Raw genomic sequence first — 27,982 nt, forward strand, 5'->3', positions numbered from 1 at the left:
ACTGGGACATGCAAAAAGAAATGTCCTACTTATTCATCTCAAGAGTTCAGTTATAAGACTGATAGAGATAAATCATTGTCTTATCTGTGACCAGTCAACAGTGACCTTCACTGTTTGAGCTGGCAATGCAAATTCTGCTAGATTTGCAAATACAATTTTTTAAAAAAATTATCTTGGGAAAGTTTTTTTCTGGAATAGAACAGGAAAAGCATTTTGTGTTATGATGTTTTTTTAAACAAATTCAGATTCATGCAAATCGGTGAAGTTTATACTCAATAGTTTTCTTGGCTCAGTGTGTAACTTCCTTCCTGTCCAGCAACTGTAACAATGGGCAGAATAATCTGTTAGATGGCCCTGGGTGGAAAGTGGGCATGGAGGTGAGCGTCAGTTCTGCTCAGGACAAAATAAATTAATTAATAGCATAAATGCAGGTAAATCATTGCAACCTTATCACCATGATGGAGACATGTTTACAAGGAGATAAAAACTAGTAACTAAATATTCAGGGTGTGCACCTTTTTGAAAGGACAAGAATGGATGGAGGTAAGAAATATTTGGAGAAGACACTGGCAGGGGAAGTCTATAGTCTCCCTAACAGTAGCCAAATGGTAGGCAGAGAATAAATCTGGAGGTGATTAAGGCAAATAAAAATTGCAGAACATTTATTATTGGTGACTATTTTCTTCACACAGAGTGGGATAATCAGATTGAAAGAGGTAATCATAAGGAAAAATTCATAGAGTGTGTTCAGGACAATTTCCTAAATAATATGTCATGGATCCAATCAGCAATATAAATAATGTCAGAGTAAAAAATGCCCTTGGAAACAGTGACCATAATATGGTAGAATTTAGCATTCAGTTCAAGAGAAAGAAACTTGGGTCAGATACAACCGTGCTCAGATTAAATATGAGTAATTATTAAAGAATGAGGGCAGCAGCAGCTGGATTGAGCTGGAAAAGGAGTTTAACAATAAAGCTGGTTGAGGAAAAGTGGCAGATGTTTAAATACATAGTAAGGCTCACAGCAAAGATACAACTCTGCCAAAAAAGAATTCCAGCAAGGAGATAACCCAAATGATGATTAACTAGGCAAGTTAAGAATCACATCAAATTGAAAGAAAAATTACACAATGTGTCAATGTTTACCACAGAGGATTGGGAAACTTTACAAACCAACAAAAGACAATGAAAATGAGAATAAGCTAGCACAAAAAGTTTGAGGGTAAACTTGCAAGTAATGATCTTAGGCTAATCCTGAGTAGGGACTGTCTTATGAGGGGAGATTGAGTAGATTGGGTTTGTACTCATTAGAGTGTAGAGGAATGAGAGGCAGCATTGATGAAACATATAAACTTTTGGGGGGACTTGACTGTGTAGAGTCATAGAGACGTACAGCATGGAATCAGATCCTTCAGTTCAACTCGACCATGCCAACCAGATATCCTAAATTAGTCTAGTCCCATTTGCCAGCACTTGGCCCATATCCTTCTAAACCTTCCCTATTCATATACCCATCGAGATGCCTTTTAAATGTTCTAATTGTACCAGCCTCCATCACTTCCTCTGGCAGCTCATTCCATATACACACCACACTCTGTGTAAAAAAGTTGCCCCTTAGGTCCCGTTTGCATCTTTCCCTTCTTACCCTAAACCTATGCCATTTAGTTCTGGACTCCCCCGACCCAGGGAAAAGACCTTGTCTATTTACGATGCCCCTCATGATTTTATAAACCTATACAAGGTCACCTCCTCAGCCTCTGGCACTCCAAGGAAAACAGCCCCAGCCTATTCAGCCACTCCCTGGAGCTCAAAAACCTCCAACCCTGGCAATAATCTTGTAAATCTTTTCTGAGCCCTTTCAGGTTTCACAACATCCTTCCTATTGGAGAGAAAACAGAATTGCACACAATATCCTGTACAACCACAACATGACCTCCCAACTCCTATATTCAATGCTCTGACCAATAAAGTAAAGCATACCAAACAGCTTTTTCACATTATGCTATACTCTAGGTCCACAGGACAAAAACTTAGAATAAAAGGCTACCACTTCAAGACAAAGATGAGCAGGAATTTCCTCTCTCACAGGATAGTGAATTTGAGATTTCTGTAAGCTGGGCTGTTAAAAAATAATTCAAGACTGAAGCAGACCGATTTTTAATCAGTAAGGGAATCATATAGGAATAAGACAGGAAAGTAGATTTGAGGACCATCAGATCGACCATGAGCTCACTTAATGGTAGAGTAGAGTCAATGGTCTAACTCATCTAGTTTTGCTTCTACATCTTATGACCTAATGGAAGGAAAATTGCAGGTAACTGTCAAGGACCGCCCTGCTGGGGAAATGGACAGTATGACTATGGGGATCAATGTATTGATCTGGACACAAGGACCTGGCAGCAGTGCCACAAAACATTTATTGACCTCACCAAGATTGTCAAATTCAGTGAATGCATCTTCAGTGGATCCCAGACTCACCTCACAACCAATGTCTCATGCTGCTGTATCCACAACACACCGCCCACTCCACCAGCAGTGCATCCCAACCAGCAGATCTCACAGCTAACAACCAAATACCGCATTTCAACTACATGCACCAACTAATGCTGCCAACCTTGCACCCAGCTGCCATTTTCTTCACAAACCAGCAGTGATTCAGCACTATAAACAAAACAATCATTGATATTCTGCCATCTCTCTGACAGACTCAGGTCACCCATTATCGCTCAAAGCAGAACAGTACAAGTGGAGGATAAGGACTGTTGCAGTCATTGAGCACAAAGAAGGTGATGATTTGAAGCACCACAGAACAAGCTGCTACAACAGAGTCCATGCCACCAGGTGTCACTGAGAATGTTGTGGTTAATAGTATATTCTTGCTTCACACCTCTCCTCAACTCTAAACACACATTTATGGGTGGGACACAGACATCTCACTTTGTTCCCTATCGTGTCCACTCACTCTAAATGTCTCCATTCCAATTCCCTCATTCCAGACTCCTGCACTGTCACTAGTCCAGCCACAACTCCCCTAGAGGAAAGAGAGCACCATTACAACACTGATCTGACACTAATAGCCAGCAACCACAATACTTTGAAGAATAGAATAGAGTTGGAAACTATAATGTTTGGAGTCACCGGGTTGAGTGGCCTGTACCATCTTGAGAGAAAGGACAGTTTGCATGTCAGCCTACCAGAGGATGAAGTTGCAGTTCAGCTCTACTCCAGAGAACTCAGATAAGGACCTTGAATTGGAAGCATAAAAGAGAGCGCTGATGAAGATGTACATGAAGATGTTGGGTGCATTGGCTGGCCTCTAGTCAGCCTCCTAACACTATCAAGAAGCATGTATCATCCAACTTGGCAGATGGCATTACCATACTTTCTGACCTCCATCTCCCCATTGTTGTGATGTTGAGCAGATTCAACCACTGCCCCCATACTTGTTTCAGGTTGTGTGCACACAGGTCACTTACTCCCCTGGCCTAATTGTGAGGATTCACCAAATCCAGCAACTCAACTCAACACAAAACCTTCAAAAACATGTTACTGGCCTTCCATAAACCCAGAACAAGTTAGGAAGTTAGGAAGTTAGGTGCCTGACCTTTGATGTAATGTTAGTGATTAATTCCTCTTACAGTTGTACAAATGTTATTTGCTGAATGCCTCCAGCTTCTGTTGTGTGGGATCCAGCAGTGCCATACACCCCAATCTCACACCCTTTGTCTTTCATAATAAAATAAGTTGGAGATCTGAAACAAACAGAAACAGAAATTTCTGGAGAAACTCTGGCAGAGTTAATGTTTCAAATCTGGTATTATTCTTCTTTAGAACATTGGCAAACACCTCCATTGCTTCAACTTACTTGCTGCTAAAATCTTAATTAATATCTTTGCTACCCTTTGACCTGCAAGGCCTCCCATATTCCATTCTCCATAAATATCAATTCAACCAAAACTCTGCTGTTGTTACATAAACTCTCATCAAGATCTGTTTACCCATTGTCCTTGGGTTGCTAACTCAAATTGGCTTCTGGTTAAGCAATGCTTCAGTTATAATGTTCATATATAGTTTTAAATTCCTCCATGCTTTCACTGTTTGATATCTCAGTAAATCCCACCAACTCTGTGAAATATCTGTTCTCCTCCAATCCTAGTCATTTAAATATCCCTTATTTTAATCATTTCATCATTGATGGCTATACCTTCAGATGTCAAGACCTTAAACATCTGGAATGCTTTGTCTCAACAACTCAATCTCTCTTTCTTCATTTAAGACATCTATAAGCTTAACATTTTGAACAACCTTTACACTGTCTGTCCTCATTTTTCGGTCGTTCAATGTCTAAAGATGTTTGATCATGCCCCTGTGGCACAGCTTCAGATGTTTTACTGCATCAAGGACAATACATAAATCTCAGGACACGTTTTTATGTTCAGCACGATGTTCCTTATTCATCTGTATCCATACGTAATGCAGAATAGATATTAAAGTAACTGGACTTCTAAGTTTTGTTAACTCTTTCTGTAAAATGAAGAAACTACTATTCATCAAAGTAAGCAACATATAAATCCAGATACTTTCTCAAGTAACATTTTAAGAATTGCAGTCCTGATAGTTTAGTTGGAACCACCTAGTAATTAAACAAATAAACGGCTTCATTGCTACTTTTAGTCCACTGATACGTAATAAAAAATACAAATAGTGTTAAGCAGATGTCGCAAATTGCAAATTGGTTTTATTACCACACAAGTGCAATTTTATGCTTAGGCAACCATTAGCCGCAAGGTGTTAAGTAGATATAAAAATTCACGGTGAACAGATTTTCACTTGTGTCATAGAGGGAGTTATATTGTTGATGCTACCACCTTGTACATGACCTAAAAGTGTTTGTAGCTGATGCATTGGCTATGCCAGTTAAGGTCAATGCAGGCAGTGTGCAATAAATGTACTGTTTGTTAATTATAATCATACATGTGCATAGCCTTGTTATTCATTAGTTACCTATTTATTGGCACAGCGATGATGTTGTACATCCAAGATGCCACTTAAAGACAGTCGGCACCTCTTAAAGAGGTGCATTCAGGCTGGAGAGTTCAGGCTTTAGACTTCAGTTTCTGGCTTCATAAATAAATGACTAAAGCAGAGAATGAGTTGGCAACAAATACGGTACTCAAGACTTTGGTACAGACAGTGAAAAGGAGGGGAAGATGTGTATTTCTCTCAGTTGGATTGACGGTCTCAAGGCATTATCTAAGGAGACGGTGCAAAGAGGTTGCTGAGTATGTAAATACCAGGAGCATTGCACCAGAAACATTGCTGCAATGCTAGAAAAAAAAGTCCATATCTAACTAGGGTTGACCAATAAGAATATTCCTCACATGCTTCCTGATTACAGCCTCATTTATAACTCTGACAGCTCTTACAAATACACACTCCCACTGACCTTCATTCTTTTAAAACCAGTAGAACACATTTTACTCAGTCTGCTACTCTTCATGCTCCTTTACTGCCCTCTAACACAACCTGCACTTCCCAAAGCTTTATGCCTCACATGCAAACTGTCAGTTATTCCCCGTCAGTTGATCATTGTGAGGCCAGAGAGAAAGGTGAGGGCACAGATGAGCTAAAAGGAGCAGTGGAGAAATAGAGAGACATTGCAATAACAGTAGGACAGGCAAGAGCATGGCGGGAATAATAGCAGTGGGAGAGAGTGGGAGAGACCAGTGGGAGGAGCAAGGGTACAGCTGGGATTACATGAGTGAAGGGAGTTATAGAGGCCCTTTGGCCCATCAAATCTATGCCAATTTATTTTGGGGCGGCACTGTGGCTCAGTGGTTAGTACTGCGGCCTCCCAGCACCAGGTTTCAACCTCGGGCGACTGTGTGGAGTTTGCACATTCTCCCCGTGTTTGCATGGGTTTCCTTGCAATTTCCTAAATTGGCCAAAATATTCAGGGATGTGTAGGTGAGGTACATTAGTCAGGGAAAAATGTAGGGTAATGGGTCTGGGTGGGATACTCTTCGGAGGGTCGGTGTGGACTTGTTAGGTCGAAGGGCCTGTTTCCACACTGTCGGGAATCTAATCTAATCATGGTACCACAGGCCACTCAGCTGCATGATGGGCAGAATAAAGGGAAAACTCAGTAATGATAGGAGACACAGGATTTAAGGGAGTGAATGAAAAATTCTGTGGCCACAGACTTGATATCAGGATCCTATGTTATCTCCTGTGGTGCTAGAGTCAAGGTTGCCACTGACCAGTTATAGAGTCATAGAGATATACTGCATGGAAACAGACCCTTTGGTCCAATTTGTCCATGCTGACTAGATATTCTAAACTAATCTAGTCCCATTTGCCAGCAGTTGGCCCATATCCTTCTAAACCCTTCCTATTCATATACCCATCCAGATGAGCTTTAAATGTTGCAATTGTACCTGCCTCTACCTCTACCTCTGGCAGCTCATTCTATATGTGCACCACCCTCTGCATGAAAAAGTTGCCCTAAGGTCCCTTTTATGTCTTTCCCCTCTCACTTTAAACCTATGCCCTCTAGTTCAGGACTACCCTAACCCAGGGATAAGACCTTGTCAATTTAACCTACCCATGACCCTCATGATTTTATAAACCTCTTTAAGGTCACCCCTCAGCGCCTGATGCTCCAGGGAAAACAGCCCCAGCCTATTCAGCCTCTCCCTATAGCTCAAACCCTCCAACCCTGGCAACATCTTTGTAAGATCTTTTGTGAGCCTTTTCAAGTTTCACAACATTCTTCCTATTGCAAAATACCCTGAGCAAAGGGGGTGAACAGCCAGTGATCATGGTCCATATTGGTCTGGATAATATCGGCAGGAAGAGGGAAATGGTGCTGCAGTCAAAATTTAGGGATGCAGGTAGGAAATTAGTAAGCAGGAACTCAGCTGAAATCTCCAGCTTAATCCCAGTACCCACACACAAAAATGAGTAAAGAAATAGGAGGTTAGAGTAGATGAATGTATGGCTAGAAAGATGGTACAAGATTGAGGACTTTAGATTGTTGGAACATTGCGACTGGCTTTGGAATAAACAGGGACCCATACAAGCTGGACAGATTTTTCTCTCGGGTGGGGTGTCTCTGGCCAGACCAGCATTTATTGAACATCCCTAGTTGCCCTTGAGAAGATGGTGGTGAGTTGCCTTCTTGAACCACTGCAGTTCATGAGTTGCATTAGTGAGGGAGTTCCAGGATTTTGACCCATGACACTGAAAGAACAGTGATATATTTCGAAGTCAGGATGATGAGTGACTTGGAGGGGAACTTGCATGTGGTGGTGTTCCCATGTATCTGCTGCACTTCTAGTTGAAAGTGATATTGGGTTTGTTGAAGGAGCCTTGGTGAATTTCTGCGGGCATCCTTTAGATAATACACAGTGTTGCTATGGAGCATTAGTGGTGGAGAGAACAGATGCTTGTGGATGTGGTGCCAATTCAAATGGGCTGCTTTGTCTTAGATGGTGGTAGGCTTCTTAAGTGTTGTTGGTGTTGCACTCATCCAGACGCCTTGTAGATTATAGATGTACTTTGGGGAGTCAAGAGCTGAGTTACTCATGTAGTATTCCTAACCTCTGACCTGCTCTTGAACCTATTTAGATGGTTCATCCAGTTCAGTTTATGGTAGTCTCCAGGATGTTAATTGTGGGGATTCAGTGATGCTAACACTATTGAATGTCAAGGGACAATGATAGATATTCATTTTGTTGGAGATGGTAATTGCCTGGTATTTGTGTGGTGCAAATGTTTCAGCCCAAGCTTGGATAAGAGATAACAATACGAGGTGCAAACAATATAATGGGAACTTCTTCCACTCTGTGATGTCTTCCTCACTGCCCTTCCTTGTTTTCTAACCCCAAAGACAGTACTGTGAGAACATCTAGATTACAACAGTATTGGGCCAGCAATCCCTTTCTCTTTGCAGATACAAGAATTTAACAGATTGAGAAATCACAACAGCAAACACCTAACAACAGTCAAAAATGAGCAATGGCAATCTGTAAGTTCTGCAGAATGCCTTTTAATAGTGATGAGATCATCATGCTGCTGAATGCTGTTTAACATGGTTCGAGGTCAGTATATCATGGTTCAAAAATTAATATAGATTTGTAAGAAATGTAGAACCTTTTTAAATATAGATTATCCTAGAGAGTGAATATTGCAGTGTATGCTCCTGCCTCCTTTCCTAAATTAATGAATGTTACCCACTCACCTGAAAGCATGTGTGCACCTTTGCTCATTATTTTGGGGACTTAGTAAATCAGTTATATTCTGAAAAATGGATCATGGACAGCTGAACATATTGACCAATGTATCCAATGTGCAAGTTTGCTTCATTATCCACAACTGATACATCAAGAGATACAATTGAGAAAAGTAATGTAACAGTTTATGGCTGGAATTATCAAATTTTATATGACTTACCAATCCCATTGTGAATGGACTGGTGCAATTTTAAAAAGGAAAAGGCTTTCTTCCGATGTAAAGTTAGCAAGTTATTTCTCAGGCTGTCTCATTTGCATGATTTTTCTTTTGGGAGGTGTTACATATTATTTGAGAAGTATTCCTTCAACCATTGCACTGGACAGTGGGACACCTTGTATAGTCACATAGGGACCGCTGAATCTCACTCTGAAGGATGGCTATTTCAATTACTGCAATTTCTTACAAAATGCTACAAGTTTGCCATGTCCCAGTTCATAATAGTTGCCAGGTTTAGATGGTTTGAGCTATAGCTAAAGGCTGAATAGACCAGGGCTATTTTCCCTAGAGCATCAGAGGCTAAGAGGTGAGCTTATAGAGGTTTTTAAAATCATGAGGGGCATGTATAGGGAAATAGGCAAGGTCTTTTGCCTGAGGTGGGGGAGTCCAAAGCTGGAGGGCATAGGTTTAAGGGGAGAGAGAAAAGATATAAAAGAGATCTAAGGGGCAGAGGGTGATGCGTGTATGAAATGAGCTGCCAGAGGAAGTGGTGGATGCTGGACCAAATGCAACATTTAAAAAGCATCTGTCTGGGTATATGTAAAGGAATGATTTAGAGAGATATGAGCCAAATGCTGGCAATATGACTAGATTAGGTTAGGTTATCTGCTCTGCATGGATGAGTTGGACCAAAGGGTGTGTTTCCATGCTGTATATCAATATGCATCTACGACTCTATAATTGATTGAACAAGCATCTGTTAGGATACAGTTTTAATAGTGAAAAACTGATGGGATGTTGAGGTTTTGGAACAATGATTCTGAGCATGAGAAAAACAAAGCTTGAGCTCCATTAACAAAGTGGTACCTTAGAAACAAAACAAAAAACAGAAATGGCTGGAAAACTCAGCAGGTCTACAGCATTTGTGGAGAGAAATCAGAGATAATATTTCAGGTCCAGTGACCCATCTTAAGAACTGATGGTAGCTAGGAAAAGTTTGATAGTTAAACAGAAGTTGGGTTGGGGAAGGGGAGGAAAGTAAATGATAAATTGAGATAAAGGCCAAAGAGAGAGAAAACCAGTTGGACAGACAATGGAGTAGTTAAGTGCTGCCCCCTCCACACTTCATGTCAGCTCCAATGAAGAGTCATCTAGACTCGAAATGTTAGCTTATTCTCTCTCCATGGATGCTGCCTGACCCAGTGGGATTTCCAGCATATTTTGATTTCAAGGAATGGTTAAAGGTCAGCCCTGTGACTCTAAATAGGGACTATTAGTAGCTGACAATGGGTTGCGTGTGCAAATGATGACAAGGCCTAGTGTGTGGAAGTCGGGGTAAGGACATGGCCTCAAGCTCTACAATTGTTGAACTCGATATTAAGTCCAGAAGGCTGCAGGGTTCCCAAGCCAAAAATGAGGTGTTGTTCTTCAATCTTTCTGTTTATCCTCACCGGAGCACTGCAGCAAGCCTGAGATAGAGGTGTTGGCCAGGGAACAGGGTGGTGTGTTAAACCCTAGGCTTCTTTTTGTCTTTTTTGAGAAAGTAAATATTTTTACTTAATGTCAAGGAAATAAGATTCAGTAATTGGAAAAGGAAACTGAACATTATCAAGATGCTATTAGGAATTACATCAGTAATTTTATGCTGGTAGTCAAAGCTAAATGTTATCATGTTGGATAAAAAGTACATTAAAATATACCATTCAATCAAAAAAAGATACACTACTTCAACACAAATACAAAGCACAGTGCTGCATTTAATTGATCTTTTAAATTTTTTAAATGTTCTCTAATAAAATCTAAATTCAAAAGGCACAGTTTTATCTTTGAGCTGTGGCTTTGTAAGTTTTATGTTATGAACCACAGAATAGACAATGTATTTCAATTGCCAGAGAAATATACTCCATATTTTCTCTTTAAATGACGTTTAATTAGTTGTGAAAATTAACTAAGACCCTGAAAGGTATCACAAACAGATGTAAGCTGCAGATTGCTGATGTTAGACTCTACAGAGATATAATTATTCATATCCACACATTACTGACTTCTGGTGTTTATGTAGAAGAATGAAAATGCTAAGAGGTAATCAGGTCTGGAAAATGCTATTTTTTGGCCTATCACTGAATTGTTACAGTGCAGAAGGAGGCCAGTCAGCCCAACATGCCTGCACCAGCCCTCTGATTGAGCATTATAACTCGGTGTTACTCTTCAACACTTTTTCCCATAATGCTGATAGTTGTTTTGATTTAGGAAATCATCTAATGTTCTCTTTGATGCTTCAATTGAACCAGCTTCCTCCACAACTTCCAGGCAATCCATTCTAGACCAGCTGTTTAGGAAAGTCTTTTCCCACATCACCTTTGCTTGTTTTGCAAATTACCCTTTATCTTTCCAGTCTCATTCACAGCCTTTTATAAAAGGAAACAGTTTCACTCTTTCTACTCTATCTAAACTCCTCAAAACTTTGAAAACTTCTATCAATTCTACAAGGAAAGCAGACCGAAATCACCAATCTATCTATCATCATAACCGAAGTTTTTCATCCCTGAAACTATTGTCACAAACCTCTTCTGCATTTTCACCACTCCATTGTATTTTCGACCTGTCATAAGCACACTTTTTCTACTTTATCTTACTTTCTATCACCTTTTTTCATGCAGTGAGCTCTTGGATTATTTGCCATACCTTTCGCCTTTGAAGGAATATGCCTGAACAAACTCCTTTTTGAAGGTAGCATTGCTCTTGTACAATAGATATGTGAAGCTGGAAAAGCACAGCAAGTCAGATAGCATCCAAGGAGCAGGAAAGTCAACATTTCAGGCCAAAATCTTTTGTCAGGACTTTTCTGCTCCTTGGATGCTGTCTGACCTGCTGTGGTTTCCCAGCTTCACATCTATTGACTCTGGCTTCCAGCATGTGCAGTCCTTACTGTCTCCAAGTCATTGTTCAGAAGTTTTTTTCTGACAGCCTGTAGTTCCAGTCTAACTGTCCTGTCTCCGCTCTTAGTTCATTGAAGTCAACTCTAGCTCAGTTAATTGCCTGAGGCAAATTACTTTATGTCTTTCCGAGATCCAAGAATTGCATTAGAGTTCAGATTAAGATCAGTTTAGAGTGCTTGTCCCTCTAATTCAGACTTTTCTCTTTGTCTTGCAGGAATTAGAGCAATTTTACATGGAACTGGCTGTATACCTGCCAATTTAAACTAAAGTATTAATGCAATTTTTTAACCAATCTCAAAATAATAATCTCACTGACAATAAATTAAATTCACCCAATCAAATTAAAGCTAAGACCATGTAAATAAATCAGTTTAATCACCTGATAATGAATCACTTTATCTTACGAGTGTGACATTTCTTCCATTGTTGGTCAAGATATCAAAATCAAAAGAAGCAAAGCAAATAGCAGCCATTCATCACAAGCACAGAAGTTGAAACTCTTGGTAAAAAGGTCATTGAAAGACATCAAGCAACCTGGATCTTGGAAAAATGCCCCAGACCTGTATAGCACATGCTGTTTGAAATAGCCTAGAAAAATGAATACAGTCCCCCAAATGGGAAGTGACAAGAAAACTGCAGCAAATGCCTTAATAATAAAGAGGATTGTCAGGGAGTGCTTTCCTATAACAGGTAAGTAGGACATGTATAAGACAAAACATCCAACTTAATTTTCCTATCCAAAACTGAGAAAAGAGAGACTGAGTTCTTAAACGTGGAGCAAAAGAAAGAAACTCTGCAGCAACCTAAATGATTCTCTACATCTTTCAAGTGAAAGCTATGCATCAATTTTAGAAGTGGTGAACAAATAAATCATTTGAAAACAAATAAGTTGTCCCATATGGCAACAATGTCTTGCTGAGTAAATCAGGGCAACGTACAATCTGACAAAGAATAAACCTCAGAAACTTTCATATAATCATAGAATGTTAGAATAATGAACAACAGAGAAAGAGACCAATTTGCTGTGTGTTTTATTATTGAGGTGGATAAGGTGGGCAGGAAGTCATACAACACACTTGCCTTCATCAGCCGAGGCACCAAACATAAAAGTTGACAAATTATGTTACAGCTGTAAAAGACTTAAGTTAGGCCACATTTGGAATATTCAGTGCAGTTCTGGTCACCACGCTATGAGAAGGACATGGATGCTTTGGAGAGGGTACAGAGAAGGTTTACCAGGATATTGCCTGGTCTAGAGGGTTTTAATTATGGGGAGAGGTTGGATAAACTCAGATAGTTTTCACTGGAAAGACAGAGGCTGAGGAGCGACTTGATAGTGGGGCCCCTTTCGGTTATGGCTGACCATGGGTTGCATCCTCATTGTTCTAACTTTCTGCTTCCCTTAAGCAATGTCACTTGTGACTGAAGAGACCAATGCTGGAGTGGCAGTCCAGGTCGCAGAGGTCACATCTGTACGTGGTCGTTGATCTGCTAGAACTGCTGCACTCCTTCCTGCTTGCCCACTTATCTGCTGCAGCGCTCATCAGCTTCTTTTCCCCTGTTTTGAGGTATTGATTCAGGGTGCTTCTCCATCTCGTGAGGTCAGCTGCAAGCCTTTCCCAGGACTTAATAGAGGTCTACAAATTTATGAGATGCAAACAAGGATGAATAATCGGAGACTTTTTTTCCCAGGTGGAAAAGTCAACTATGAGAGGGCACAGGTTCAAGGTGAGAGGGGTAACATTTAGGGGAGAAGTGCTGGGAAAATTTTTCACACAGAGGGTGGTTGGTGCCTCAACCACACTGCAATCGGAGGTGGTGGAAGCAGGCACATTAGCAACATTTAAGGCCTATTTTGATAGACACAGGAATGGGAGGCAAACAGAGAGATTGAAACTGTATATGGGCAATAAGTAATGGGTCTGAATAAGTTTTAGGAATTGACACAGATTTGGTGAGCTGAAGGTTCTGTTCCTGTGCTACATTTATGTATTGTATTGTAAATTATTATCCCATCTGATGTTATTACAGAGTCAAAGCCCACATTAGAACCTTATTCTATAAATCATATTTTGACTTGTTCTGGTTTTAACAAAGTGGTCTTTTGATGAAACGTAAGTAGACAATATTGCATATTTTGCTAGAACAATAAAGCATAGTTTATGAATAAAAATAAGGAATGCATAGTAGAATAAACCAAGCCATCTATTAATCATACAAACTCAACAATATTTAAAACAACGAGAGAGAGTATAATCCCATTAATCTCAAAACATTCTTCTGCAAACTGAAAAGAAACAAAACAACTTCTGTATAGTACCTAAAATGCATCCTTGATATTGTACCCAAAACACACTTGTACAATACTCACACTAGAGTCCATATATCTGGGTGGCACAGTGACTCAGTAGTTAGCACAGTGCCAGAGACCTGAATTCAATTCCAACTTCTAGCATCTGTCTTTGTGGAATGTGTACATTCTCCCAATGTCTGCATTTCCTCCAGATGCTCTGGTTTCCTCCCACAGTTCAAAGGTGTGCATTTAGGTGGATTGGCCATGCTAAATTGCTCTTAATATCCAGGGGTGTGTAGGTTTAGCGGATTAGCAATGGGAAATGCAGGGTTACAGGGATAGAGTAGGTGGGATAGATCTGGGTGGAATGCTGTTTGGAAGGCTAATGTGGACTTAGAGTCATAGAGTCATGGAGATGTACAGCACAGAAACAGACTCTTTGGTCCAACTCTCCATGCCAACCAGAAATCCCAACCCAATCTAGTCCCACCTGCCAGCACCCGGCCCATATCCCTCCAAACCGTTCCTATTCATATACCCATCCAAATGCCTCTTACATGTTACAATTGTACCAGCCTCGACTGCTTCCTCTGGCAGCTCATTCCATATATGTACAACCCTCAGCATGAAAATGTTGCCTCTTGGGTTTCTTTTGTATCTTTCCCCTCTCACCCTAAACCTATGCCCTCTAGTTCTGGACTCACCCACCCCAGGGAATATACCATGTCTATTTACCCTATCCAAGCCCCTCATGATTTTATAAATCTCTCTGAGGTCACCCCTCAGCCTCCAATGCTCCAGGGAAAACAGCCCTAGCCTGTTAAGCCTCTCCCTATAGATCAAATCCTCCAACCCTGACAACATCCCTGTAAATCTTTTCTGAACCCGTTCAGGTTTCACAACATCTTTCAGATAGGAAGGAGACCAGAATTGCATGCAATATTCCAATGGCCTAACCAATGTCCTGTACAGTCACAACATGACCTCCCACCTCCTGTACTCAATACTCTGACCAATGAAGAAAAGCATACTAAACGCCTTGTTCACTATCCTATCTACCTGCGACTCAACTTGATGGGCTCAATGGCCTGCTTCCACACTGTAGGGATTCTGTGATCTAATGCCTCAGCAGGCTTAATCACATTTAACTTCAACTCTTAGTCTGAAACTGAAGGTGGATTCCACTTGGAGTTATTATACACCTGCTTGAATTTACTCAGCTTTAAGTAATCTCTTCAAGGTTTAATCCTTCACTTCAAGTCTAGAACTAACACTAACTCAACACTAACTCATTACTATCAGTTAAACCAGTTCACTCTAAATCCTTCCTTTCTCAGAAACATGGATTGATACACAGTCATTCGAGTCCAAGGACTTCACAGGACTGTTGCACTCAAAGGAAAACTTGAAACGCAAAAGTCTCCTTCTCTAAGCAATGGTTGTTTGCTGTGGTTCTGTTCGCCGAGCTGGAAGTTTTTGTTGCAAACGTTTCGTCCCCTGTCTAGGTGACATCCTCAGTGTTTGGGAGCCTCCTGTGAAGCGCTTCTGTGGTGTTTCCTCCGGCATTTATAGTGGCACCATTTATAGTGACATCATTTATAGTGATGTCACCTAGACAGGGGGCGAAACGTTTTCAACAAAAACTTCCAGCTCGGCGAACAGAACCACAGCAACGAGCACCCGAGCTACAAATCTTCTCACAAACTTTGAATGGTTGTTTCCATGAAATTTTTTAAAAAACACAAATTCCAGAAATCACTTACAAACTTGAGGCTTCATGACTTCCCCTTCTGGTTACAAAACAGTCAGAAATAAACAAAAGTCTATTAATTAGTGCTGAGCACAAAACCACTCACTCGAAAGCCATGTCTCAAAACCTACCTAAATAAAACACCATGGCTACAGAAACACTTGCATTTTACTGAATAACTTCAGACACACAGAAAACCCATCAGTTATTCACTTAAAAAACTGAAACTCACACAATAAATACTATTAAATATATTTCTATATAAATCCCACATTTTACATCACAGCATCTGTGTTAGCTCCCCACAAGTGCAATTCAGGACAATCACACAGTCAAGAATCAATATATTTAATGCAAAAACACAGACTAATGATCACTTTGTGAGGTGCTAGAGTTTGACTATAGTAATAAATAAATGATTTTCTTGGAAACTGCCTGCACGAGATGCACTACTGAATGCTCCCCATTGAACCTCCAACCAAACTACACAATGACATGTTTGATTTTTTTCCTCAATGTAGAGTGTAGCATAAATGACTTTGTATGATCAGTCAACATAGTTTGTTAAAGGGTTGTTCATAAGATTGCTCCTTGGGATGAGAGGAATGTACTGTCAGAGAAGCTGGGTAAATTGTTTATCTAACCATTGATTTAAAAGCACACAAAATCAATGAGTATATGCCCATCTTTTTCATAACTTCATGATTGAATTTATCAGACTCACTCAAACTCTCAAACAGTATTGAAATACCCCAAATTAAAGTCACTAATCACATCTGGTTTGACTGATTATTTTATTTCTTTTCTGTCTCTCTGCACTTCTAGATAGCCTTTGATATGTTGGCTACATCACCCTACTTGTCTTTTCTCTGCTGTTCAGATCAGTGAGATTGTCCTCTCCTAGTTTTAGACTTAGCTATATAATTATAGAAACTGGTATCTTGGAGTAATTGGTATGAGAATCATTGTTGCTCACTAATTACATAAACCTTTTGATTTGGGAATTCAAAATGTGCAGATAATGCCAAATTATGAGGGTATAGTTGTTGCTGAAAAAGACTGTGACAATATTTTTTAAAACAGACATCAGTAAACCTACAGAATGATGTAACAGCAAATAAATTTCAATATAAATATGTATAAGATGCTACATTTTGGTAGGAAGAATAAAGAGGCCATAAAGTCCGTGGAAAATAAGAGTCTAACTGAGCTAGAGGAAGAAAGGAATCTAAGATTACAGACCCCAAAATGTTTCAGAAAAAAACATAGAATCATGAAACATGCCAATAAAAGTTTATTTCAAGACATACAGGATTCAAAAATAAGCAAGAACTGTTAATCTTATATACAGTCTTGGTTAGATCACAGTTAGACCACTGCGTACAGTGCAGCAGATAAAAGCACTGGAAATATATATGGATGATAGCAGAACTGAGAGGTTTTAATGGGATTGTTTCCTCTAAAAAAGAAAAGGCTGAGCAATAACCTGATAGAAGTCTTTAAAATTGTTCCGGGATTCAGTTGAATAGACAAAGAGAAGTCTTTTACACTTGGGGAGTACAAACCTAGGTATTCAATAATGAATTCAATTAAGAATTTGGAATATATTTATTTTCCTACAAACTGGTTAGTTTGCTACCAAATGAAATATTGATGGATAATAATTGGGATGGATTTGGACGAAGCTAGATAAGGGTACAGTGGGTAAGGAAATAAAAGATAATACTGTGGATTGGGTGAAGGGTTTCATGTCGTCTATGTAGACCAGATGAGTTAAATGGCCTACTTCTGTGCTATAAATTTAATGTAACTTTGAAATCGATGTAATATTCAACACAAGGGAAGCTTTACACCATTACCACAAATCATATCCTTGACACAGAGCTGGGCATTTTTGTGATTGGAAAAATGGAGAAATGATCAGTGTTCACCATCATCACCCTTTGAAACTGACAGTAACATCCGGCATTCATATATGCATGGTGGAAATCTGACAATTGTGGTCAGTGAGTCCCTGCTCTTCCAAGGGATGCTTCATTCTGGATGTAGGTTTGCTCGCTGAGCTGGAAGGTTCATTTCCCGACGTTTCATAACCCTACTATATAAAATCTTCATTGGGCCTCCAGGCAAAGCACTGTTGATAATTGCTGCTTTCTATTTATATGTTTGGGTTGGTCGCATCATTTGCTGTGGTGATGTAATTTCCTGTTCTTTTTCTCAGGGAGTGGTAGATGGGTTTGTTGATAGAGTTCCGGTTAGAATCCCATGCTTCTAGGAATTCTCATGCGTGTCTCTGTCTGGCTTGTCCTAAGATGGATGTGTTGTCCCAGTCAAAGTGGTGTCCTTCCGCATCTGTACATAAGGATACTAGTGACAGAGGGTCATGTCGTTTTGTGGCTAGTTGATATTCATGTATCCTGGTGGCTAGTTTTCTGCCTGATTGTCCAATGTAGTTTTTGTTGCAGTCCTTGCACGGTATTTCATAAATAACATTGGTTTTGCTTGTTGCCTGTATAGCATCTTTCAAGTTCATTAGCTGCTGTTTTAGTGTGTTGTTGGGTTTGTGGGCTACCATGATGCCAAGGGGTCTGAGATGTCTTTGATGTAGGGGAGAGTGGCTAGGGTTTCTGGACACATTTTGTCTGCTTGTTTGGGTCTGTTGCTGAGAATTCTGCAAACTGTGTTCATTTTTGAATACACTGTATAGGTGATTTTCCTCTGTGCTGCAGTGTGTGGTGGCTCATTGGAATAATGTTCTGATGCAGCTTCGTTTGTGGGTGTTGGGATGATTGCTTCTGTAGTTCAATATTTGGCCCGTTTGTGTTGTCTTCCTGTAGATGCTGGTTTGAAGTTTCCCACTGGCTGTTCGCTCTAATGTGACATTTAGGAATGGCAGTTTTTTTGTTGTTTTCCTCGTCTTTAGTGAATCTTATGCCAGTAATGGCATTATTGATGGTCTTGAAGGTTTCCTCTAATTTGTTTTGTTTAGTGATGACAAAGGTGTCATCCACGTAGCGGACCCAAAGTTTGGGTTGGATGGTTGGCAGAACCGTTTGTTTGAGTCTCTGCATTACTGTGTCTGCTAAGAATCCTGATATCAGAGATCCTATGGGTATTCCGTTGGTTTATCTGTAAGTTTTGTTATTGAACGTGAAGTTGTGGTAAGGCATAGGTCCACTAGCTGGACGATACTGTCCTTGCTGATGAAGTTAGTGGTGTTAGGTGTATGTGTCTTTGGGTCTTCTAATAGTGTAGTTAGCCTTTCCTTGACCAGGTTAATGTTGATTGTTACATCAAAGAAGACCATTACTTCATCCTCTTCTATATTAGTGTCTTTGATGGTCTTCAGGAATTCTTGGGTGGAGTGAATGGAGTGGTGTGAGCCTTCGACTAAGTGTTTTAGACTTTGGTGTAGCTCCTTGGCTAATCTGTAAATTGGTGTTCCAGGTAACGAGACTGTGGGCCTGAGGGGAGGCTCCTGGTTTGTGAATTTTGGGTAATCCGTAGAAGCGTGGTATGTTAGATCCACCTGGGTTTCATTTTTTGGAAGTTGGTTTTATTTATTTCTCCAACAACAAAACCTACAGACAAACCAACGGAACACCCTGTAAATGCTGGTTTGAAGTTCCCCATTGGCTGTTCGCTCTACTGCGACATCTAGGAATGGTGATTTGTTGCTGTTTTCCTCCTCTTTAGTGAATTTTATTTGAATAAAACACATAAATAGAAAGTGAGCCATGCCAACAGTGCTTCATCTGGAGGCTCACTGATGATGTTACCTAGTATGGTGACGAAACATCTGGAAACGAATCTTCTAGCTCAGCGAGCAAATCTACATTGAGAAGGTGTATGTTTAATAGCCAGTAGGGAGACATAGTTACAGGATGTTCATGACTGGGAATTAAATATCCAGGGGTATGAGACTATTCGGAAGGACAGACAGGTAGGTAAGGGAGACAGTATAGTCTGATATTCAAGAATGATATCAAGGCGGTGGTGAAAAATGATATAGGTTCTATGGAGAATAAGGTTGAATCTATTTGGATGGAAATTAGAAATTCTGGGAAGAAAGAGTCACTGATAGGCATAGTCTATAGGCTACCAAATTATAACATGACATTGGGGTGGGAAATAAACAGAGAAATAACTAATGCCTGTAAAAATGACAATTATCATTTGGGATTTTAATCGACATGTTGATTGGTAGAACCAGCTCAGTCAGGGTAGCCTTGAGGAGGAGTTCATTGAATGTATCCGTGATAGTTTTCTTGAACAGTATGTAATGGAACTGATGAGGGAGAAAGTTATCCTAGATCTGGTCCTGTGTAATGAGACAGGAATAATTAATGACCTCATAGTTAGGGATCCTCTTGGAAGGAGCAATCACAGTATGGTTGAATTTAGAATTCAGATGGAGAGTGTGAACATAAAATCCAATACTAGGGTCCTGTGCTGAAGCAAAGGAGACTATAACATGATGAGGGAGGAGTGAGCTAAAGTAACCTGGAAGCAAAGACTTTGTGGTGGAGATTTGAGGAACAGTGGAGGACGTTGAAAGTGATCAGCAAAAGTATATACCATTGAAAAGGAAGGACGTAGAAAAGGTGTAATCAGCCATGGTTGTCTAAGGAAGTAAGGGAGGCTATCAAATTGAAAGAGAAGACATTCAAATTAGCAAAGACCGATGGGAAACTAGAAGATTAGGAAAACTTTAAAGGTCAACAGAAAGCCACCAAAAAAGCTATAAAGAAAAGTAAGATCGATTATGAGAGTGAACTACCTTTGAATATAAAGACAGATAGCAAATGTTTCTACGAATATCTAACATGAAAAAGAATGGCTAAGGTAAACATTGGTCCTTTCGAGGATGAGAAAAGCAATTTAATAATAGAATATGAGGAAATGGCTGAAGCACTGAATAGGTATTTGTGGAGGACATAAATAACATTAATTGATGACAAGGCGACAAAGGTATGCGAGGACCTAGAAACAATCATTATCACAAAATAGGTAGTGGTTGGGCAAGCTAATGGAGCTAAAGGTAGATAAGTCTCCTGGCGCTGATGGAATGCGTCCCAGGGTGCTAAACAAAATGGTGGAAGAAATAACAAATGTGCTTGTGGAAATGTTCCAATCTTTTTTGGAATCTGGGGCAGTCCCAGCATATCGAAAAACAGTAAATGTGATGCCACTGTTTAAAAAGGAGGTAGACAAAAGATAGGGAATTATAGACTGGTTAGCTTAACTTCTGTAGTGGGAGAAATGCTTGAATCTATTATCAAGGAAAAAATAGAATATTTAAAATATCTAGATAGAAATTGTCCCATTGGGCAGACGCAGCATGCGTTCATGAAAGGCAGGTCATGCTTAACTAATCTACTGGAATTCTATGAAGACATTGTCTACTGCACTTGTAATGGAGACCCAGTAGATGCGGTGTATCTGGATTTCCAAAAAGCATTCAACAAGGTGCCACACAAAAGGCTGATGGATAAGATAAAGGTGCAAGATGTTACAGGCAATGTATTAGTGTGGATAGAGGATTGATTAACTAAAAAGGAAGCAGAGAGTGGGGATAAATGAGTGTTTTTCTGGTTGGCAATCAGTGACTAGTGGTGTGCCTCAGGGATCAGTGTTGGGACTGCAATTGTTCACAATTTGCATAGATGATTTGGAGTTGGGGACCATCTATAGTGCATCAAAGTTTGCAGATGATAGTAAGATGAGTGGTAGAGCAAAGTGTGCAGAGGACACTGAAAGTTTGCAGTGGGATATAAATAGTTTAAGTGAGTAGGCAAAGCCCTGGCAGATGGAATACAATGTTGATAAATATGAAGTCATCCATTTTGGTAGGAGTAACAGTAAAAAGGACTATTATTTGAATGGTAAGAAATTACAGCATGCTGCTGTGCAGAGGGACCTGGATGTCCTTGTGCATGAATTGCAGGAGGTTCGTTTGCAGGTCCAGCAGGTAATTAAAAAGGCAAATGGAATTGTGTCCTTTATTGCTAAAGGGATTGAGTTTAAAAGCAGGGAGGTTATGCTGTAGCTGTATAGGGTGCTGGTGAGGCCACATCCATAGTACTGCATGCAGTTTTGGTCTCCTTATTTAAGAAAGGATGTACTGGCACTAGAAGGGATGCAGAGGAGGTTCAGTAGGTTGATTCCAGTGTTCAGGGGGTTGGCTTATGAGGAGAGACTGAATAGACTGGGATTATATTCATCGAAATTTAGAAGAATAAGGGGGAAATATTATAGAAACATATAAAATTATGAAGGGAATAGATAAAATAGAAAATGAGAAATTGTTTCCATTGGCAGGTGAAACTAAGGTAAGTGGGCATAGCTTCAAAATGATGGGGAGCAGATTGAGGATTGAATTGAAGAGGAACTTCTTCACCCAGAGGGTTGTGAATCTGTGGAATTCCGTGCCCTGTGAAGTAGTTGAGGCTTCCTCATTGAATGTTTTTTTCAAGCTAAGATAGTTTTTTTTAACAGTAAAGGAATTAAGGGTTATGGTGAGAGGATGGTTTAGTGGAGCTGAGGCCATGAAAAGATCAGCCACGATCTTATTGAATGGTGGAATAGGTTCCAGGTGGCCTATTCCCGCTCTGAGTTACGTTCTATCAAATAAACAACAGCTCTTTGATGCTCAGTTTGGGTTCCACCAGGTGCACTCAATTACAGCATTGATCCAAGGATGGCCAGGAAAGCTGAGCTCCCAGGATGAGGTAAGAGTGACTACCCGTTGAAAGCAAGATAACATTGACTGAACGTGGAATCAAGGAGCCCTAACAAAACAGGAGCTATTGGGTGTTAAGGGAAGACTCTCCACTGGTTGGACCCATAAATGAGACTAAAGGAACATGGCTGTGATTGTTGGAGATCATCTCAGACCAACTCGCTCCATCATAAGTTCAGAAATGAGAATGTTCAGTTCTCCAAGGATATCCAGGCTTTGGCCGACAAATGGCAACATTTGTGCAACACAAGTACCTGGCAACGACTATTTCTAAAGTGAAAGAATCCAACCATCAGCCTTAAACATTCAAGGGCATTATCAAAGTGGCATTGCACTGTCAAAATCCTACTGGCCACAATAGATCAAAAATTGAATTGGGGCAACTATATAAATATTGTGGCTACAAGAGCAGGTCAGACACTGGGAATTCTCCAGTGAGTAACTCGCTTAACTCTTAAATGCCGTTCATCTACAAGGTCCAAGTTAGGAATGTGAAGAAATACTCCCCACTTTCCTGGATAAGTGCAACTCAAACAACACAAGAAGCTCGACACCAACAAGTAGCCCCCTTGGTTGGCACCACATAAACACCTTCATCTATCTCCTCCACCTTCGATACACAGTCGTGGAAATGTCCAAGACTCCAATGACAACAAACCTAAAAGAATCAGGGCAGCAAATCCATGGGAATATTGCTTACAAGTTTCCTTCCTGGCCACACACTGTCCTGACTTGAAAATATATTGCCATTCCTTCTGTAACACTGGGTTAAAATCCTATCACTCCCACCAAAACAGCATTATCCTGGAACAACATTAAACACTTAATGAGTCACTGCATTCAGTACAGAACCATCCTAACACTTAGATGATCAGATGATGATGCAGTGTTTGCAGATCTCACAGGACCCTTGGAAGTTGGATTGCTGATAGCGCCGTTTCAGCCAGCTCTGGCCCTTTGTAATGTCATTGCTGATTACGTTCACATTATTGAGATGCTCAAGTTCAATTTGGAAGCATCAATGGCATGCTGTAAAAACAAACGATGAAATGATTAAATACTTTGTAAATGACTTCTTCATGTATTTATTGTTACAATGCCATGGCATCCAGCAAAATGTGAATTCCTTGCTTTTGCCCATTAAACTGACACCTACTCTGCACCTTGGGTGTTGTTCCACCCATTTTCCCAAGTCACCCTGCATCAAGAGAACAGCAAGTGATGGCAAGGAATACAACTCACAATGAACTCCATCAACACTTTTTATCGTGACAACTTACTTTCACTGATGTTCGCTGTCTTTCTCAGCCTTTCAGTTCCACGTCTATACCATTGACACTTTCATTATTCCTGGTTCACCATTCCCCACTCTCTGTAAACTTCAGGCAAGTTCGATCCTGACCAAGTCCTACCTGACCACCACTCTTGTGCTTACTGACCAGTAGCCAAACTCCCCACTTAACACAGTCTAGCCAAATCAAACATTAGATTCTAACTTTACATGGAGGGTAGGATTCTCAATTGTGCTCTTTGACTTTAGTGATTTCTACTGTAATTTTTTATATTGTAGCCCACTGTCTTTATGCAATTGGGCCACGTGAGAATACTAAAATGCTTGTCCAGAAATGGCTGAGAAAAAAAATAAGATTAATGTAATTTTTGAGAATCTTCATCCTTATTGTACTCAGTTATAGAATTACTTTCCCTTCAAAGCAGAGATCTTTGATTAAGGGGATGTAAGCTCAGTTTCCAGAGATCAAATTGTGCCATTTAGTAATTTCATACTGAAGTGTGAAACCAGAGTTGATGAACTGCAGTTGGAGATATGAAAACCCTAGTATTAAATGTAGGTCACTCACTGAGCATTGATCTCTCCTCTCATAATTCATTTCCAAGCAGCCTGGAACCCTTAATACCCATACAATAGACAGAAGCAATGGCTTACCTCTAATTTATATTTAATTTTGGTGAGTCAACCCCATTCCATTTTCTATATCAAATGAAATTATGAAAGAGATCAGTATAATCTTATAGCACCCACTTAACATGAGAGGCACGACTGTTTTATTACTCATAAGCCATTCTATGAGTTTTGTCATAAGTAGCTGGTAGAATTTTGAAAGCAAATATTGTCTTGCGTTATGATCAGTGACTCAAACTATGAATGGATGGAATTATGAAACTATGCTCCCAAAATACCGGGTAGGACAAAGGAACAAGCCAGCAATTCTCTGTAGTATTGCCGTGGAAAAAGACAATGCTAACTGTGTTAACATTAGACTCTCAAGTACATCTTTGGTCATCTACCACCAACGTTTCTCTGATTGCAAAGTTGTGAAGCATAAACTACACAACTAGAGTGTGCATCTTGTAAGACATTCCACAAATTATCTTGACACAAAAGCATAATATTGTGTATCCCAATAGCTTATAATTTTATTTTGTTTGTATATGATCATTATGGTGATCATTGCAGCACTGCTGGTCTTCTGTAGAGGCAGCAGGAGTCCAAGCAATAAATGTGTTTTCCTCATCACTCAATCATCTTTGATCCTGCTGTTGAAGTAGAACAAAGAAGCTGAACTGCTCATGCATAAATGTAACAGATGTCTCTGGGTGCTATGAAGTCATGTGCAAGAAGTGGCATGTACCATTACAAGGGAGGGGTACATTTGTGAAATGAGGGCATTTGCAGTTCATATTAATATACAAGGACCTCGATTATATGAACGAGATGGACAGGCACTATTTTGTTCGGATAATTGATTATTCTGTCAATTGATTTAATGCCTCTCCTCTGGGGCTCAGAGTTTTCAGACGTTTCCTTTTTTCTTCACTCTGTCTGCCTTGCTCCCTCTCTCTAACTCAGGATTTGTTTCTGAGCAGACACACACACTTGTGTGTAAGGGACCTGCCGCATTACTCCCTCCACACCCACCCACTCTCCCAAAAACTCAGTTCAATGGGTTTGAAACAGCCAGCACTTGCTACGTCCACTCCCTGTTAAGGAGACTAGGCAGCAGCACACCACATCTCAATTTGGATAATTGAGATTCGAATAATCGAGGTTCCTCTGCACTACAGTCACTTCTTCTATAATGTGATGGTTGCATCCTTGTGCATCCCCAGGTTATAGAAAAATTGCACTTTTGAAAGTGCTTAAAGTGTTGGCGATGTAATCATGTCACAACCAACACACGTTTCAAATGTTTGTGCTTTAAAAACAGCGTCCTCAATTTGTCAATTGTGTTACAGTGAATTTGAGTTGATGAAACACATGTTACTGCAAAATGACTTGTATATGGGGGCGGGGCATATAATGTTTACATGCAAACCATCTCTAAACCAAATAACTAATTGAACTAAACCTTTCTCCCTCATGTACTCAAGGGTGCTATCACCTTGAGTAGAATTTTCTAGGACTTCCTACAGCTTTTAGAAGAGTTACCAGAAGGCATTAAAATAATTTTCCTGATGGCAAGTTAAGGTCTTGCTATTAAGTTCTCAACCTTTCAGGTGGGTCAATGTTCAATTGGATGTAAAAAGTACTCATGGAGACTCCAGCCTGCTGGAATTACAATCATGGTTACAATCTTATTGGCCTCAAAAGGGAAACCTATATGCTCACAGAGGCTACTACATAAACAAGGTTTTGTGGGATAGACTGCTTCCTCCATGGTCCAGTGTGTGCAAACCTCTTCTGTTACTTTGCTCCTTCCTAAACAAACCATTCCACAACAACTGTTCAGTGCTAAGCTGAAGCTCCTACCTGTCGACCTGCTGATGCAAGCTTTCAGTTGATAGCAGTCTGTCCTTTTGTATTAAATGCCATGTAAAATGTGGGTCCCACTGGAAAGTCAATTGTGCAGCTGTCTGATCGTTGCTCTGCAATTATCCTTAATGGTTGACATGGTTAATACAGAACCTAAGTTAAGCCTTTTTGAAATTGGAGGTATAGAGTCTAAGAGCTCCCATTGCAATAGTTAGACTATCATATCTATTGTTTCAGTTATGCAATATCTACAGAAAGCCTAAAACTGACCCAAAGTCTCACACCAATCTTATTTAATAGAATTCTTTTAATTATACATTTTGGCCTTGATGAACCAGTTGTTGTACACCAGGTTCTTTAAACAGTGGTTTACATTCTCAAAGGCAGGTAGGAAGGTGGAATTCACAAAATTTAGAAAGTGATATGTGATATATAGGGCAACACGGTGGCTCAGTGGTTAACATTGTTGCCTCGCTGTGACAGGGACCCAGGTTCATTTCCAACCTCAGGTGACTGCCTGACTGGACTTTGCACATCATCTCTGTGTCTGTATGGGTTTTTGCCTGGTGCTCCAGTTTCCTCCAACAGTCCAAAAATGTGGAGGTTAGGTTGGATTGGCCATGGGAAACGCAGGGCTACAGGGATAGGGTGGGGGAGGGGAGTCAGGGTGGGATGCTTTTTGGAAGGTCAGTGTGAACTTGATGGCCATTATTTCACTGTTCTGTGTGCATATAATTGTCTATGATCCTACAAAGGCGAAAATCCTGACTTATGCTCTTTTCTTATCCAGAGAATTCAGGGCTAATGTACCCATGGCTCGATAACATTGATCTTTAATACTATAATCAGTTTATTTGTTTTCTATGACATTTCATTGAATGCCTTCTGCAAATCCATGTACATTGCATCAGCTTTGTGCCCTTTATCTATCCAATCAATCTCTTCTTTAAAAAACTGCAATAAATTTGTCAAATATAATGTTGCCTTTAACAATTCTGTGCCTGCTGTCTATTGTTAGCCTATGCAGTTATAATACTTTATCAATTTTATCTCAAACTATGGAATGCAACAGTGCCCAAAGCAAACATTAGTCCAACTGGTCCATTGTTACATTTTTTTAAATTCTTCCGTCCTTTCTTGAACTATCATATTACATTTACTCTGCTCCAGTCCAATGGCACAATTTACATATTAAGGAGGATGAAAAAATAAACAGCCAAATACACAAATAGCTTCAGTTTGACTTCTTTCAACACTAAGTACATGTTGTCAGAATGCAATGATTTATGCACCAATCATTTTGCAATGTCTTTTAGAATTGATTTATCTTCTAAAATTACTTGAAATAATTGATTCACACTCAATTTGAATGCACTCTTTCACCAACATTTGTAAGCCACAATGCAAAATATTTACTTAATATCTTTGAGACAACCTCTTGATTCTACTCATCCTGAAACGAGTATATATTAAATCCTTATTCAGATCCTTACAATAAAGGTAAAGTTGCCACAGCCCAGAAAGACTATAGCATTGCTCTCTCAGTAGAGACGGAGATGACTGGTGATAGTTTAACCAAAGGGGCACCATGCCTTATGTGAGGGACGAGGTTGAGAAGGCAGAGCCTTCATGGTAGCCTCACCTGGTGTGGGAATTAAACTCATGTTGTTGGTGTTACAGTACACTGCAAACCAGCTGACTAGCTAACTGAGCTAACCAATTCAACAATCAGTATTATCTGTTGGTATTTTTAATTTTCCATTTGGACACAGAACTGGCTCAAAAGGTAGAAAACAGACTGGAGGCCTGTGACCAATGGTGCATCACAAGGATCGGTGCTGGGTCCACTGCTTTTTGTCATTCGTATAATTGGTTTGGATGTGAACACTGTTACGAAGATGTGAATGTACTGTACCTTTAAGAGAGTTAAAAGCTGGCAGATTTACCTGATGGCACCAAGTGACTGAATAAGATATAATGTCACATTTGGTCCAGTAGCTAGGGTAGCTGGTTGCCTGGAGACAAAAACAAAT

Source organism: Chiloscyllium plagiosum, chromosome 1, assembly GCF_004010195.1.
Source record: "Chiloscyllium plagiosum isolate BGI_BamShark_2017 chromosome 1, ASM401019v2, whole genome shotgun sequence".
Lineage (NCBI taxonomy): Eukaryota > Metazoa > Chordata > Chondrichthyes > Orectolobiformes > Hemiscylliidae > Chiloscyllium > Chiloscyllium plagiosum.